The sequence below is a fragment of the Kogia breviceps genome, chromosome 14, assembly GCF_026419965.1.
Source record: "Kogia breviceps isolate mKogBre1 chromosome 14, mKogBre1 haplotype 1, whole genome shotgun sequence".
Classification (NCBI taxonomy): Eukaryota; Metazoa; Chordata; class Mammalia; order Artiodactyla; family Physeteridae; genus Kogia; species Kogia breviceps.
The window spans coordinates 29,102,030-29,120,493 of NC_081323.1; the positions used below are offsets into that span (position 1 = coordinate 29,102,030).

At 43.8% G+C, this 18,464-nt stretch overlaps 1 protein-coding gene across 2 annotated transcripts in view; it reads left to right on the top strand.

Annotated features, from left to right (window-relative positions):
* The window catches only part of SLC24A3 (solute carrier family 24 member 3), a 467,486-nt gene that overhangs the window by 382,935 nt on the left and 66,087 nt on the right, over positions 1-18,464 (top strand). The gene's annotated exons all lie outside the window — the stretch shown is intronic.

Genomic DNA, 18,464 nt, shown 5'->3' on the forward strand with positions numbered 1-18,464 from the left:
CATAGGTGATGAAAGGTGAGTGTTTAATTGAACAGAACCAAATCCATCTTTAGGGTACCAGTGCAGTTTATGTCAAGAGGAAGTGATTCGTTTTTGGTCTTATCCTCCTGGGTTCTGATTATGTCTTCCCAGGGAAATATAAGAGATATGAAGCTGAAGTAATTAGTGCATCCTTGTGAACTGTCAATGCCAGCCAGCACTTTATATACTCTACATAAAACCTGAAAACTTTACATAAAATTACTCTGGGAGTCTTGCTCCACCCACAAGTATTCTAACCACCAGGCATCAGGAGGAAGAATAAACAATATTGATGTAGAGGGAAAAAATTAGCTTCCGAGGCCTGTCTTCCAATTCTGACAAGGCTTTGCTTATGTCAGTTACTAACAACATGCCTATTTGATCCTTCTCCCTCCCACCCGCCTTTCAAAATGAATATGGGCTGTCACGAAGAGCCAGTTGAATACAGAGAAAAGATCATATAGAAGGTCTTAGGGGAGATCATAGAGAAGAACTTGGATCCCAGACTCCTAACTGCGGACTCTTCCTACAAGGTTATGCAACCAGGAAATGCCTGACCCACTGGAGACCTTCAGGTCGTCCAGGAGTGAAGCCCATTAGAGCTGTTCGACCTCCCTTGTTACCTGCAAGGCAAGGGTAAGTCGGGTCAGTGTCAGTGTTGGAGTCTGAATGCGACAGGCACTTAGGGAAGGTCCAAGGAAATGAAGGCGCTCACATGGGGTCCCTTCTACTGAAGGATGAAGCTACCTGTTCCTGTTCTTTCTAAGAAGCGGTACGGTTGCACACAATCCGTCCTTCCCAGTCACCAGCTCCCATTTTTCCATGTAAAAATATTGTTATTCCATGACGTCTGGATTTTCTGCTTTGTTAGACTACCTCTCCCACTATCAGCATAGCATGTCCACCTTGCAAGATTTGGGCTTTTGGGAAGAGGAGAGAATTCCTTTACAGTCAGACCTCAGAGATTTTCAGGGTTCAGTTCCAGACCGCTGCAATAAGGGGAATATCACGATAAAGTAAGTCAGGAATTTTTTGGTTTCCCAGTGCATATATAAAAGTTGTTTACTATACTGTAGTCGATAAGTGCGCAATAGCATTATGTCTAAAAAATGGTGTACATACATTAATTTGAAAATAATGCTGTTGGGGAAATGGCACCAATAGCCTTGCTCAACGCAGGGTTGCCACAAACCTTCAATTTGTAAAAATCACAGTATCTGCAAAGCACAATAGAAAAGTTCAATAAAACGAGGTATGCCTGTACTTAGTTTCAGCACTCATAGGCTTAACATGATTTTTGACCATTCTGCTTTTAGAAACCTCAAGGCCACTTATACCTTTTATGGACACAAAGGAATCCTGACTCTTGTGTTTACGAGGCAGATGGGCTGAGGATGGATGAAAAGGCTCAGAATGAAAACTAGTCAATATTCTTGGGGGAGGAGGATTATGATAAAATAGATAAAGGAACCACACACTGTAAGATACAAGGAAGAGAAGACTAAGTCATTCCTGACCAATATTATTTTAATTGTTCCACTACATTAGTCAGCAGTGGAAGGAACCCCACAGTGCCTTCCCTTGTGAAGAATGTTCAGTTGAGTGAATTGTGAGATATTTATCTGTCACAGTCATTGAACAAGTATAAATACTGGGTAATGATAAGAGACAGGATTTCGTAAGGAGACATGGATTAGAACAGGTAGCAGCAAATCTGAAGTAACTTTAAAGGAAATTTTAATTAGCTGGCAAGTTGAACAGATACCTTAAGGAAATACCTGCAGACGTGGAAATGCTCTTATCATTGATGAGTAGAGAAAGCATCAGAGTGACAGTAGCAAGACGGTGGAATAGGAAGCCCAAGGCATTCCTTCCCGCATTCAGACACCAACTTAACAACAATAATGTGGACCAGGCACCCCTTCCCCTGTGGAGACACCAACTTAACAACATAATATGGACCAGGCACCCCTTCCTCTGTGGAGACACCAACTGAACAGCTATATATGGTGTATGAACCATATATTGCCTTTGTGAGAACTTCAAAAGCCAGTTGAAAGGTCACAGCACCCCAGGTGAGTGCAATGCCAAAAAGAGGTGCATTGGGGCAGGTAGGAAAGTCCATTGCACTTACCTGCCATACTCCATCCCCCTCCAGTGCAGTGCAGCATGATCAGGAGAAAACTCCCAACTCACTGCCCCTCCCTCTGGAGGGAAGAGAAAGGTGGAACACATGTCCAGTGTTCTGGCTTTTTAGGGTGCTGCCCAAGGGACCAGTTTCTGTCTTACCTGACTCAGATCACCGATAGGGAAAGCAGTAGCGACCTTGGATGCCTGAGGGGCCACTGAGAAGGAAGGTGAACCCCCTGACTTACCACAGCACCAGAGAGATTGCAGCATCACACACAGACACCAAGTGAAGCCCATGGGTAGAAACAGGCACATTTTGTCAGCTGGGAAAGTACACATACAAGCCTAGAGAAGATGTGACCCCAGAAAAGGTTTGAGAAACCTATAGAATTTCTCGCTGGGCTGCTTGGTGACGATTTTTCCCTGTGTCAAAACAATCTGTAAAGACTGGGAGAAGTGGCTATTTTTTTCAATGCCCAAATCTCAACAGAAGATCAAAAGGCGCCACAAAGTGGGCTTCCCTGGTGGTGCAGTGGTTGAGAGTCCGCCTGCCGATGCAGGGGACACGGGTTCGTGCCCCGGTCCGGGAAGATCCCACATGCCGCGGAGCGGCTGGGCCCGTGAGCCATGGCCGCTGAGCCTGCGCGTCCGGAGCCTGTGCTCCTCAACGGGAGAGGCCGCAGCAGTGAGAGGCCCGCGTACGGGAAAAAAAAAAAAAAAAAACTCCAGAACCTGACCCTAAAGAAATGGAGACCTATGAATTGTCTGACAAAAAATTCAAGACGACTATCACAAAGATACTCAATGAGCTAAAAGAGAAAACAGATAACTAAATGAAATCATGAACAAAAGGAGAATATCAACAAAGAGAGAGAAACTATTAAAAAAGAACCAAACAGAAGTTCTGTAGCTGAAGAATAAAGTAACCGAATGGAAGAATTCATTCAATTCACAGGAATGTTTAGAATAAGCCAAAATACAGCAACTCTCCTCTTTTTAAAAATTATATTCTAAATTTTATAGCATCCTAAGGCCTCTTGCCTCTCCTTCTGTCCCATTTTGACAATCAGGAAGAGCAGAGGAAATAAACGTGGTAGAAACATCATTCTGTGTACTTGCACATCAGTGGGATTTGTGGAGAGGGAGGGTAGGTTGAAATTATGGGCTTTTGTAACACTGAATTCGGAGTCTAAAGTGTGGTCAAACAGTCCCTGCGTCGCCCACAGAGAGGCTTACTGATCATAACGGAATGAAAGGTAATTGCAAAATCCTTCTGCAAAAAAAAGAATTAAAAAAAATACAAGGAACATGGGCTTCAGACTCTGGCAAATGTGGACCTAAGTCTCTGCCACTTTCAGCTGCGGACCTCGGGCATGTCCCTCTGTTGTTCTACCCTCTGTTTGCCTCTCTGTAAAATGGCAGTGACCACAGGCAACCACACAGGATTGTTGGAAGAGAGGGAGGGTGAGTCAGGTTCATTAAAGACACCCACTCCCCAGGCACTGCCTCGGGTACAGGGCTTTGGGAGCCCAGCTGGCCTCAGGAAAGCAGGACATTTTTATGTCAGGAAAAGAATTTGAAGCACACTCTGATTTGAACCCTTTGCTGGGTGTGGAATCGGTCGAGGTCAGGGCCGCCTGGCACCTGGCACGCTGAGGTTCATGCTAGGACAAGTGTATTAGTTTCCTACCACCACTATCACAAAGTACCACAAACTTAGGGACTTCAAAGAACACAAATTGATCTTCTGACAGGTCTGGAGGTCAGAAGTCTAAAGTTAGCATCAGTAGGTCTGTGTTTCTTCTGGAAGCTACAGGGGAGGATCCAGTGCCTTGTCTTTTTCAGCTTCTAGAGGCACATGCATTCCTTGGTTCAGCCCCTTCCTTGTATCACTCCGGCCTCTTGCTCTGTCATCATGTGTCTCACTACTCCCTCTAACCCTCCGCCTTCCCTCTTCTTGGGGCCCTCGTAATTACTTTGGATCCAACCAGGTAATCCAGGAAAATCTCCCTGTCTCAAGATCCATAATTTGACACCTGCAAAGTCCCTTTTAGCATGGAAGCTAATACATCCTCAGGTTCTGGGACGCTGATGTGGATGTCTCTGTGGGGCATTGTTCAGCCGCCACCCCGGGCAGTCTGTTTTTTCAGGAGACCGTCAAACATCCCCTTATGTCGCCCCTGAGCCCAGCCCAAAGGGTAAAGAGCAGGACGGCTCTGGGCACGCTGTCCTAGACAGTCTTTTAAAAACGCTCAGCCTGGTCCTGGAACTTCTTGGGTTGTTCGGATTTGACAGCCGGGCCGGGTAGACTCTACCTCCCATGTGGGAGTTTGTCTTCTCTGGGCATTGTAAGCTCCTGCAAGATAGGGGCCTGCCTTCCATTTTATTTTTATTAGTTGAGGCAAAAACAGTCTTTTATATAATGCTTACAAGCCTGGGCTTTGCAGTCTGTCAGCTGGCTGCACGACTGGGTACACAAGCTTAGCAGGTGACCGTGATCCTCGGTTTTCCACATCTGTAAAATGCAGACAACATCATGTAGCACTGCATGCATCAGCCAGGGCTGCCTTAGCAAAGTACCACAGACCGGGGGGCTTAGATGACAGAAATGTATTTTCTTACACGTCTGGAAGCTAAAAGTCTGAGATGCAGGTGTTGGCAGGGTTGATTTATTCTGAGGTCTTTCCTGCTGTGTCTTCATGTGGTCCTCCCTCTGGATTTTCTTTTTTTCTTTTTTTGTTTTTTGGCCACGCTGCAAGGCATGCAGGATCTTAGTTTCCCAACCAGGGATGGAACCCATGCCCCCTGTGGATTCTTAACCACTGGACCGCCAGGGAATTCCCCAGATTCCCTCTTCTTATAAGACACCAGTCACATGGCATTAGAGCCCCACCTAGGAACCTCATTTTAACCGAATTACCTCTTTAAAGGCCCTATCCCCAAGTACAGTCCCATTCTGAGGTCCTGGGAATTAGGGCTACAAAATGTGAATTTGTGGGGCGAGACACGACTCAGCCCATGACAACCACCCGCCTTCAAGAGCTGCATGGGAACGAAATGCACTAAAGCCTGTAGAGAAGAGTCATAAGGATGGTGCCTGGCACTTGTAAATATTCAGTGAACGAAACATTGTATTAGACAAGTGTATTCGTTTCCTACCACCACTATCACAAAGTGATGCTGCTGCTGTTATTCTTTCTCAAGGAAGTTAGCCAGCACTCCCTCCCACCCCTTTCTATATCTGCTATAAAATAGTTCACATGTTTATAAGAGGGAAAAAAGCCTCCTTTGCCTTCCGTTTCCTTTGGAGTTCCCTACTCAGCGTTTATTTTTATGCTCATAGCCGGGCCTAAGTACTGAGTTGCAGCCAGTCAAAAGGGATGTGTGTTGTTTGCTCCATGGTAATGGAATTTATATGCTGTAAAAGGAAGCTGCTTATCTCTTTGATATGCTCATTATCAAGGCATGCCTGAGTCACCTTCTTCAGTGCAGCAATGCTGGCTTTGATTTTCACAGACCACTTTTGGTTGGCTCATGCCCTTTCACTGCTGGGATCCAGAGTTTTGTCCTTCATAGAAGAATTGAGAAAATGAGTCTCGCATTGACAGATCCCTGTCGCCCAGCTGGCACCAGGAATTCTGCCGGAGAGACTCTTGGCCCTCTAAGGAGGAAGTGAAGGGCTTTGCACTAGGTGGATCCAGATACTCACCTATATCAAAAGACTTGTGTTGGGCTTCCCTGGTGGTGCAGTGGTTGAGAGTCCGCCTGCCGATGCAGGGGACGCGGGTTCGTGCCCCGGTCCGGGAGGATCCCACATGCCGCGGAGTGGCTGGGCCCGTGAGTCATGGCCACTGAGCCTGCGTGTCCGGAGCCTGTGCTCCGCAACAGGAGAGGCCACAACAGTGAGAGGCCCGCGTACTGCAAAAAAAAAAAGACTTGTGCCAGAATAGTCAGAGCAGCTTTAATCATCATACCTCAAAACATCCCAAATATCCATCGACAAGTCAGTCGAAAAACAAATGGAATAATGATCAACGATAAAAAGGAACAACTTATTGATACACACAGCATAGATGAAGCTCAGAAATACGCTGAGTGAAAAGAAGCAGATGCAAAAATGCACACACTGGGTGATTTCACTTATACGAAGTTCTAGAACTATGAAACTAAACTATGGTGATCGAAACCAGATCAGCGATCGACTAGGTAGTGATTGGCTGGAAGGGGGATAGGAGACACTTCTGTGGGTGACAGAAATGTTCTGTGTCCTGACCGGGGCCGGGGGGGGGCGGTTACATGGACATACATATTTGTTTATAACTCATTCAGCTGTACATTTTAAATGGATGCATTTTATTGCTTGTAAATGAAACTTCCTTTTTTTTTCTTTAAAAAGCAATCAACAAATAAAACAACATCCGACCAAATAGAAGAAAAGTAATCTCATCAATTTCACAGCCCATGAAATTAGCAAAAGAGACCTTTGACTAGATTTTTCATATTTGTGCATATGTTCATCTCACAGGCACAGGCTATTTCTAATTCACTGATGGCTGTGGAATGTGCCCATTTTTGAGCAGAGGATCTGTCTCTTTATCTGGTTGGTTCTCAGGAGGGATGCTTACCTCCCCTGTCTACAAGCTTGTGGAAATAAAGGTGTGATGCACAGAGGGAGTGAATCCATCGTTTCCCGGACACCAAGAATAGTCTAGAAACTTTCATGAGTTTCTACAGGACAGAATTCAGGTGTGATTGTTTTGATCCAGAGCAGGGAAAACTTCCATCCAGAGCACCTGTAGGAAGGGATGAAGGTGGAGATGGGTGCACTTGAGGGATGTCCTGGGTCCTGGAGGAGATCTCAGAGCTTCCAGCACAGAATCAGAGGGTGTGGTGTGTGAGTCAGGTGGTGGGGAAGGAGTTATCAGGGTCATTCATCAAAGGACCCTGTTTGCGCCTCGGACATCTATTGCTCTGTAACTAGCCACCCAACTTAGTAGTGTGAAATAACAACCATTTAATTCTCAGTAAGTCTGTGCTCCGGGAACTTGGACAGATCCCAGGAGGGATGGCTTGTCTCCATTCTACAGTGTCTATGGGAACACTGGAAATACTAGGGATATGCAGTGTCACTGGAAATACTGTACTGGCTGGAGGTGACCTGAATGGCTAGGAATCATCTGGAAGATTCCTGGACGGGGTGACTTGAGGCTGGGCTCAGCTGGAACCATCACCTGGAGAACCTACCTGTGCCCCCCCCAACCACGTGGCTGGGGCCTCCTCACACCATGGCACCTCCAGGGCCTCAGATGACTTTCCCAGCAGCTCAGGGCTCTGAAAATAAAGCAGACACTCTATGGCCTCTTGTGACCTATCCACTGCCGTTGTACTCTGTTGGTCAGAAAGCCACAAGCCCACCTGGATTCACAAGGAGGGGTCGTAGAGCTCCAACTCCTGATGAGAGGCATGTCCAAGAACTTGTGACCATGTTTGAAAACCATCCTAACCCTAAAACAAGTGAACCAGTTGGCCCTTTCCCATCTCCATCAGATGACTACTGGCTTTCCCAAGGCAGAACCAGAAAAATGGTCTTTAAAGCAGGGGAAGATCTGTCTAGGGAGACTTGTAACTTCTGCTACAGTAGTTTGTGGCTGAGAACGCCAAGTCTGAGCTGACACTGGACCTTTACAATGTCCAGAATTATAGAAGACTCATCAAGTAAGTAGTCAGGTGAGCACATCAGGTATTACATCTCCTCTTTGGGGCCCTACAACACTGACCACACACCCTAAAGTGAAGCTTGCCTACCTGCACACCCTATGTACCTTCATAGAGCTAGCAATCAGCTCTCCCATTTAGAGGAACTGGGGGAAGTAGGCCCAATCACCTGCAAAGAAGACTCAGGCCAGTTGTCATATGACTTGGCTGTTAGTTCATATGTATGATCAAGCCTCCAAAGACCATCAGGTATTTAAGGATCTTTCCCAAAGGAAGGATCAAAATGGACAAACAACAGCTGTCCACCAAGGGACTAAAGATAATTCAGGTGACAGAAATGAACTTTAAAAAATGTAATTTGTATCATCATGAGTTTTACAAGGATATTGAAGCCATAAAACCAGAACAGGCTGGTATTTAAAAGATGTGGGGTTAGGCAATCAATAAAAAGGTAAAACGAAATTGTTTTTAAAAACTTTTTTCAAGATTTTGCATTTTTTTTTCTTTTACATTATGGTTTATCACAAGACATTGAATATAATTCCCTGTGCTATACAGAAGAACTTTGTTGTTTATTTTATATATAGTAGTTTGTATCTACTAATCCCAAACTCCTAATTTATCCCTCCCCCCCTTGTTTTTAAAAATTTCAATTTGATTCCAAAATGTTAAGAATATGAAAAGGACTAAAATAATAAAATTGATATACTGCTGACCAGAACAGACTTGAGAGACACAGGAATCATTCAGAGTAGGAAGAAAAAGTGTTGGGAAATATGACAGAAAAATTAAGGAACATGGAAGATCAATCTGGGGGCTCCAGTATGAAATCTAACTGGAGTTCCAGAAGAAGAGAGAGCAGAAATTGGAAAGGAAGTCAACAAATTTACAATAGTAGGAAATTTCCTCTCAACAGAAGGAAAACATACATCCACATATTGAAAGAGCTGACACAGTGGCAGACACAAAGAATGAAAGTAAACTTGTACTAGAAACATCTGCATGAAATGTTGAAACATCCAGCCAAAGATCCTAAAATTTTCAGAAAGTAAATAGGTCATGTACAAAGGAATGGGATTGGACTAACTTCAGACTTCAATTGGCAACACTGAATGCCAGAAGACAACAGAACTATACTTTGAATGTTAGGAAAGATCATGAATTTGGACTGAAAATTCTATAGTTAGCTAAACAAACAATCAAATGGGAAAGAAAATAAAAATATTTTCTAGCAAAAGCTTCAGAATTTTACCGCTCACTTAACCTTTTTTAGGAAGCTGCTTAAGAATGTGCTCCAGCAAAATAAGGGTAAAATCTAAAAAAGAAGTTGGCAAAATCAACACAGAAGTCCAATGAAAAGAAATCCTAAAAAGCCAGCTGAGCAAGCAAATCTAAAAAGGAAATGCTACAAAGTTTCAAAGAAAGAGGGTTCTAAGTTCTCCAAGAAGATGAATGGAATTAATTGCAAGTCATATAAAAAAAAAATGTAAGTGTCTTCACATGCTGGTAATATGGGGGAAGAAGGCACATGTTGAGTTTCCCAACAAGGAAAGAAATATAGTTTCCAACTCCAAGACAAAAAACATCTATGCAAGAAATGTACTGTGAATATATAGTGCAAACTAAAATATGGAATAGTTGTTTTTTAAGAATGATGTTTAAGGTAATAGATTCTACTTTATCTTGACTAAAGAACATTATCTTTTGAATGGCAAGTGGGTTGTGGCATTGACCCACAAGAAAAAATTACGTTCTGAGCACACTCTTTGAGTGGGAATATTCACTTACTAGTAGTAATAATGTGACTGCTATTTATTGTTTTTCTACATTTAGACTCAGCCTTTAGATAAAACATAGACAACTAAAAGATGGTGATAGACTAGAATGTAAATGTTTTTAACGTTGACAACATAAATATCAAGTTATACCTGAGAGATGTTTAGAACGTAGAAGGTGGGATGAGGAGGTGGCTGAAGGGGGGATGTGAACGCTTTTGCTCTACCTAATATGGAATGAAGAAGTACTTCCAAAAGCTAATGGAATGTGAAATAGAGGAAAAAACCTTCAGATATATATTAGCCCAAATAATAATAATATGCCTTTCAAATATTAAGAGAATAAGGGGATGTAAGGAAAGATATAAATGAGTTAATCTTTAATTTTCATAGTGGGATTCAATAGATTATATCTAAAATGGATAAATCTAGAAAGAGCTATTATGATCCTTTTATTTGGTGTTAGGAAATAAGAACAAAACAACTAAAAATGAAAATAATTAAAAGTGTACACTGCTGGCAAGAAGGAGGGGTGAGGAAGCTGTTTTTCCTTGTAGACCCTTAAGTACTTATCTAATTTTTTTGTGCAATTTAATTTTCTTAATATGGAGATAAAGTCATTAAGATAACCCCTAGAAGAACTAACTCAAGTATACAGGAGAGGAGGAGGAGGAACAAGGGACAAGAGAAACACCAAGAGTAGCTGTCTCTTATTACATAGACTGTAATCAGAGTTCTAAACCTGTTACATAGATCAATGCTTTTGATCCTCATAATAACCCTGGAGGGGGATTCTGTTATTAGCCCCATTTTGAAGATGGTAAAGCTGAGGCACAGACGTAATAGCTTGCCCACAGTTGTATGCCTGGGAGTGTGAGGGCTGGGATTTGAGCTCAGAGACTCTGGCCAGGGGTCCTGGTCTTCACCATCTGCCCTACTGCTTTTCTCGTGTTTCATAGTGAGAGGTCAATAGAAACCAATATATAGAGGTAGAAGCAAATTAGTTGGTATTAGTTTTGTGACACCTAAAATAACCCAAAGCAGAAATGTTTAGAATGGTTACCTCTGGGGAGTGAGACGGGGGTGAAGGGCAAGGGCAGGCAGAAGATTTTTATTTTCACGCACAGTTGTACTGCTTGATTTTTTTAAACCATAATCATCACTTTTATATTTGAAAGTTTATCTTACACAAGACCTACAAATTTCAGTGGATTATTAATTGCAAATCAGATAGAAGTAGGAAGAAGTTTATGGAAACAGTGTATAACCCTTCTGTCTCCCAAGACTGGCAGTAATTTGTAAATGTAAATGTGCATGACTTAGGTAACCAAATGCACCCTTAGGAAATTTGATTTAAACATTTTGGGACTTCCCCGGTGGTCCAGTGGTTAAGACTTTGCTTTCCACTGCAGCGGGTGTGGGTTTGATCCCTGGTCAGGGAGCTAAGATCCCACATGCCCCGGGGCCAAAAAAACAAAAAGAAACGTTAAACAGAAGCAATATTGTAACAAATTCAATAAAGACTTTAAAAATGGTCCACATCAGAAACAAATTTTTTTAATAAACATTTTATTAAGTATTCGTTTCATTTGAAGGGAACTATATTGAAACTTTCTTGCTAATACTTCTATCCAACTTTAAGGCTCCAGACAATGATTAGACTTCATCAGTCTTGTGACTTAGTAAAAGTGAAGCTATATGATCTTTGAGACCAGCTCATAAAAGGCTATGCAGCTTCTGCCTGTTCTCTTGGGACACTTACATTTGGAGCCCAGAGCCCTCATTTAGGTGGTCTAACTGCCCCGAGGCTGCCACACCGTGAGGAAGCCCCAGCCACAGGGAGAGACCATTGGCAGGTTAGGCCAGTAGCCCTAGCTGGGAACCCAGTTGACAGCCAACATCAGCCACCAGCCCCACCAGTGAACAAAACTTCCCGTGATTCCAGCCCCCCGCCTTTGAGCCTTTCCAGCTAAAACTGACACCCAGCAATTCCACACTTCTTCTTTTATCCTGATGTGATTCTCAAAGTAAATTTTTATTCTCAATCTAAAAGAGATATTAAAACAGATCTACTTTATAAGCAGACTGATGGATGGCAACATGCTAGTGTGTGGGCTCTGAAATATTCATAAGGAATAGGTAAAATCTATTGTTATTTCTCAAACTCTCATACACATAGGTGGGGTGTCCTTCTGCATTGTGTGGGACAGGGGATGCCTGGTAGTTTCTCATTTCTGATTATCTGGACATCCTTCAGCCTAACAGGTGGTAGCAGGACGGGGCAGTGGTCTCAACCCCTGCTGGATGTTAGGAATCACCTGGGAAGCTTTGAAAAATCCCAGTGGCCCAGCCAGAGCCTGGCTCAGCTAACTCAGCATCTCGGGGTGGGACCCAGGCATGAGCGTTTCCTAAAGCTTCCAGGTGATTCCAGCACGCAGCCACAGTTGAGAGTCTGATTCAAAAGGCCTGGGGTGGGCCCAGGAATCTATTATCAAACAGACCCAGGTCATTCTTATGATCGGCTAAGTTGAATAATCCCTGGCAAAGGGGTAACTGTGTGGGCTCCGCAGGTATTCAGACCTGGTTCAAGGTGTGGCTCAATCACTTTCAAACTCTGACCCTTGGGCAGATTATGTAACCTTGCTTAGCCTTGGTTGACTCATCTGTAAAATGTCAAGAGTAAAAGATTGGAAGGAAAAAGGCAGGTAAAGCTCTTGGTGCAGCGTTTAGCACGTAAGAACCAACTTTTAAATGTTGGCTGCTAAGGAAGGGGCTCCATCGCGGGCCATGACCTCCTGGGAAACAGCCCAGTCCCGGGTCCCTGAAGGCCCCAAATCATTCAGAGAGGCTTTTTCTTTCCTGGGAACGAGACAGGGCGCTCCAGGTAAAGCCACTCTTTGTTCCTAATGCCTCCATGGACGACCTTCCTCTCAGCCCGGAATCTTAGGGTCTTCTCAGACATTTTTGCATGGATCCTTGCACACTGCTGAGGGGCTGGTGTGGGCAACAAGGGTCATTCCAGGTGGAGACGTGAAGTGAGGAGGAGCACAGGACGTGAAGGGCGAGGCTGGGGAGAAGCTCAGGCCTGCAAGGGGTGCATCGGGAAGAGTCAGGGGACGGAGAGGAGGCACAGATGGAGGGGCGAGGTCCCACGCCCACCCCAGCCCACCTCATGTCTCCGCTTCCTCCAAACAGGACAAGCACCATATCCTTACTGCTTTACTTTCCACACCGCATTGGATTACACTTCTGATCCTGGAAACAGCTAAGGCACTCACTGCTCTCCATTTACAAGGTCATTTGCAAAGTGAAATTAACAAAATTCTTAGAAAACCTCTCCCCTTGATTTTGGCTAAAAACTAGTCCGCTCTTTGGGGAAGGGGCTTTTTTCAGCTGGCACGTTTTACTGGCTGCCTGAGCCTCTGCTTCACTGCTTAAGGCAGATCAAGTCTAGATGTGTTTTGATGTTACCGTATTTTAATCCTCAAGATCTTTAATGCAGGGGGAAGTTATCTTCCAAGCATCCATTAAAAAACCTTCTTGTGTTCAGTTTTCCGTGGCTGCGGAATTGATTCATGGGCGTCCTGTTCTCCCTACCCTGAGTCTCAGAAAGTACCTAAAATAAATTGCCTGATGGATCGACTGGGGCCAGATGAGCCACACAGACGCAGCAACCAGTATTTCTTGGTATGAAAATATCACTGCACACCCCCGAGATCCGAGTGTGACCCTGAGTCCACACCTGAGAGGGGACAAGTGCTTCCTTTCCAACCTGGTGCTCCCAAGGTGGCGGCCACCCACGTTTCCTTTGGACTCAGAATAGGTCAGATGAGCTCCCGATATGACGCAAGCTCCAACCCTTGTCAAACAGTAGGTAGAAAGCTTTGTTTTAAAGTACACGATCCACATTTCCTCTCCTCTGTAACTTGATGAAGCCAGAGAAATCTGGATCCTTCCAGGTATGACACGGACCCTTCCAAATCCATATCCAAGCCTGTGGACTAGAAGGTAGCTGTCTCTCCTGTCTTTCCATCCCCCTTTGCCTCCAGCATTTTAATTTCCAGAGAGACTAGAAGGAAATGGAGCATCTTCCCCTTATGCTTACATTATCGGTTTTCTGACAGCATGGAAAACATCATGTGGTAATGTAAACACCAAATGCTAATGTAATAATGTACTTTTAGCCAGGTTCTTACTTCCAGAAGCTTCAACTCAAATACACGGTCTTAGCTGTCTGATTTCTGAACTCACATGATATGTATAAACTTCCTTTTCTATCAGCACTTCAAAGGCAGAGAAGCCCCACCCCATTTTGGAGACCCTCGTCCCACCGGACTGTGTTACAGAGCGGTACAGTGAAATGATCCCTCAAGCTTGACATTGTCCTTTTAGGCTTCATAATTGATAAAATGAGGAAATATTTGCCTCCTATGTGTATCTGGCTACTAACTCAAATGGTATAAAGTTAAAAATAAATTCAGCACCACTGATTTGGATTTCTTTATATCGTCTTTTCAATAGGTCGAGTATGAGAGCTTGGGAGGGAGCAGGAATGTTCTGGCCTGGTTTGTGCCAAGGGGTGGTTTCCCCCAGCATCTTAAGCGGGTTTGGTGATAGAAATTGATGAAGTAGGAAACCCCATGCAAGTGGTGTTTCTAGTTTGCACCTGCAACTCAGACACTCCCAGTTGCTCTCTGGCGCAAAGAGCCTAAGTGGCGACCCGTGCCCACTGCATCCTGTCCAGACCCCCCACCCCAGGGTGAGGGCCGCGGGCCCCAGTCTCTTGCTGTTTATACGGCAAGGTCACAGGTGTGACTCAGACTCCAAAATTCTCCATCCCCTAAGCCAGCGCTTCTCACACCGTAATGCACATGTGGGTCCCCCGGCGGTCTTGTTCAGAGGCAGATTCGGGTGCAGCGGGTCTAGATTGGGGCCTGAGAGCTGCAGTCCTAACAGGCTGTCCCGACCACACTTGGATAACTAGCTGAGACGGCACTAAGCCGTGGAGGGAGCATCTCCTCAGTCCTCAGAGGAACGACTTCCACTCGGCACTTACCGGGCTGAGATAAGAGATTGCATGTTGTAGGAGCCACCTTAATTCTTCCAGGAAAACTCTAAATGTAGCCAAGTTCCTCTCTGTGATAATGGATGAAACAGAAAGCACACATAATGGAAATCCACAGACAGCCCCAAACAGTGTTTTTGCTGTTAGCTTCAACCTCCTCCCCCTAAGTTCTCATCGGCACAGCCAGGATGGACAGAGAGCCACCTTACCTCCCGTCCCCCTTCTGGTGGAGGGACAAGTAATTAAATGTCGAAAAGCCAGGGACTGAGAAAGGGCAGAACCTCAGGGCTTCTGTTGCCAAAAACTAGATTAAGGGGCCTGTGAACTTGGATGAGAAAAAAATACATCTTTCTTTTTGTTAACCACTTCTATTTCACATTTCACTTCATTATTCATGAGGAACAGAGACCATGGTAACGTGAGCTGGGATTTTGTCTCCAAAAGACACATAAGCTGTTTTCATGCTAACGTTACAGTTACTGCAGGTACTCCAGACCCTTCCCACTGATCACTACACTTAAACAACTGATTTCTTACAATAAGGAAGTTTACTGGCTCTTGTTAATAGAGAGGCATGTATCACGGTATCTTCAGTTCTCAATGTTTTGATAACTGGATTTCAGTGAATCGGTTTCTTTATAGTTCTTTGTTATTTGTTTTTTGCCTTTTAATACACAGTTCTGAAAAGGGGTCCAGTGAGTGGAAAGGAACCCGTAGCACAGAATGTTTAGAACCCTGAGCACAGCGTTGGTTGTAAAGAAATGGCCGCTGGTGTGTTCAGCATTGTCAAGGCTAATTAAAATAATTCTTCTAGATTAGGGATCACGAATGCCTGTCCTGGAAATGCCCAGGTATACAGAATAAATGAGTGAAGGGGTCAGGTCGGAGGACATCAGTGGGAAGGACTACATGGCAGCTGACTCTTGCCTTTGCAGCTGAGGGACAAGAGGGAAGGGGAGGGGACAGTGAGGGCTGAAGGATGCACATCCACCTAAAAAGGGATCCGCTGACAGCTCCACGGTGGCACGAGAATAACCCCCTCTTGCCAGGTCTTCAGGCTTTTTTCAAGAGAAGGCAAAAGTCTTGGTGTGGTAGAAATCTCCCCCCAAATTGTAATGAACATGTGGGCAGTTACTGCAATTAACAAGAAACAAAGGGGGAAAAAAAAAAAAAAAACTCTGAGCAAGCCAAATGGTTGGAATAAAACAGCAGTCAATATCCAGCATAAGTAGACAATGTAGAAAAGGTTCAACTTTCCCCTCATCTTAAGAATATTTATTCCAAAATCCCTAAACTTCCAATTTTGTGCTTATCCAAAGAAAGTCAAAATAATTATTTTAACCAATGCCCCAAATCTAATACGTAGGGTTACCAGATTTCACATAACATAGGGCATCCAGTTAAATTTCCATTTTCAGATAAGCAACAAATATATTTTCAGTATATTCTTCCAGGTGATATTTGAGATCATACTTTTAAGTTAGTTATTGTTTACTTGAAATTCAAATTCAGCTGGGTGTCCTGTATTTTTTTCTGGCAACTTTACTAATAAGCCAACTCTCCAAGGGTGATAGAGTGGTTACTGTTAAAATAAATACGTAAAATTCACGTTAACAACTAACCTTGTAATTGTATTTTTGTTTTGTTTGAATAAGATTTTTATTGAAGTACCACGTAGATTCAGAAAAGTGCACAGCAGTACACAGAAGTACATCATAAGTACAGCTCAATGACTTTTCACAACTGAGCACACCCCAGTCACCAGGACCTGATCAAGAAAGAGAACAGTCCTGGCCTCCAGGAGCCCCTCGTGCCCTTTCAGACTCTATACCCCTGGCCCCAGGGGAACACTATTCCAGACTTAAAACAGCATAGTTAATATGCTCTGCTTTAGAACCTTATGTAAATGGTATTGGGTTTGTTTTTTTTTTTTACTGAAGTGTAGTTGATTTACAATGTTGTGTTAGTTTCAGGTGTACAGCAAAGTGATTCAGTTGTACATATGTATATATTTATTCTTTTTCAGATTCTTTTGCTGTGTAGGTTATTACAAAACATTGAGTATAGTTCCCTGTGCTATACAGTAGGTTGGTTGGTTAACTATTTTATATATAGTAGTGTGTGTATGTTAATCCCCAACTCCTAATTTATCCCTCCCCCCCTTTCCCCTTTGGTAACCATAAGTTTGTTTTCTATGTCTGTGGGTCTGTTTCTGTTTTATAAGTAAGTTCATTTGTATCATCTTTTTAGATTCCACACATGAGCAATATCATATGATGTTTGTCTTTCTCTGTCTAATTTACTTCACTTTCTATGATAATCTCTAGGTCCATCCACGTTGCTGCAAATGGCATTATTTCATTCTTTTTTTATGGCTGAGTAATACCACTCCTGGGCATATATCTGGAGAAAACTATAATTTGAAAAGATACATGCACCCCAGTGTTCACTGCAGCACTATTTACAATAGCCAAGACATGGAAGCAACCTAAGTGTCCACTGGCAGATGAATGGATAAAGATGTGGTATATATACGAGTTGTATTTTTAGGCTTACAAAACTCTGTGTGTGTGTGTGTGTTTTTGTGTGTGTGTGTGTGTGTGTGTGTGTGTGTGTCTGTGTGTGTGTGTGTGTGTGTGTGTAGGAATGCTTACTCTGATTATTGGATTATTATGTAAATCCACGTTTAGGGTTAAAGCAGACACTGCTGGTGCCCCACCCATGACCCTCACCCTTACCATTTCAGTTCCCACTGGCCTGACTTCCCCCTGCCAGAACCTGCGTTTTTCTGTCTGAGGGCCCTCCTTGGCCAGGGAATCAACACTCCAGGTGCAGCCCTGAAGCAATGACTGGTGGGAGTAGGTGAATAAATACCCCAACTCCCTCTCCCCTTGGATGAGACAGGAGAGAGGCATGTTCTCCAGGGTCCCCCAGAGCACCCCACCAGAATCGTGCCCCAGTCTCATGCTGCTGTGACTTGCTTATTACCTGTTCATTACCTGCCTCACTTCCCCCAACATCGTTTCCTAGAATCACCTCCCAAATAAACCATATGCACTCCAATCCTTGCCTCAGGCTCTGCTTCTGGGTAAATCCAAGCTAACGCGTCCCCTTACATGAAATTACCCTAAATGCCCTACTTTTATTCAGCAAACTTGTACCTAGTGCTGGTCCCTAGGGTTGGCACAGCAATGCCTGGCAGTGAGTGCAGACCCCACACCTGGTCGTAGGTGACTAGGCAAGGGGCTCCAGGAGCACAGCCGGTGCAGTCCTCCCCTAAGACAGAACAGACCCCCCTTAATTGTGATGTGTGCGAGAACAGTCTGAGCTACCAAGTTATGAAGGCCTAGCAGGCAACACTTACATCCAACGTGAAAACTCCTGCACCTAATGTTTTAAATGATTGAGAAGGCACTTCTGCATCCCAGGCACTTCAGGTCATTAGAGCATCTGTGGTTATTGTTCAGCTTGATCAATGAAGAGCATTTGGGAGACTACTATATGCCTGTACGGTCCTGATGTGGCCTTGTTTTTATTTAAATGTATCTCCAGTAGCAGCTTGTTTACTTGTCATTTGTCTTCCTTGAGTAAAACTAGAGCTCACAATGGGTTTTCTTAGAAAAACTAAAATTTAAAATATGAATTCATTTTCTCTTCCTGTTTGCAAAGATTAATAAGAGGACATTCACTGTATTTTGCAAAAGCTTATTAGTGTCTTTTTACACAACCTATTTTTAAAAATTTTATTTTATTTACTT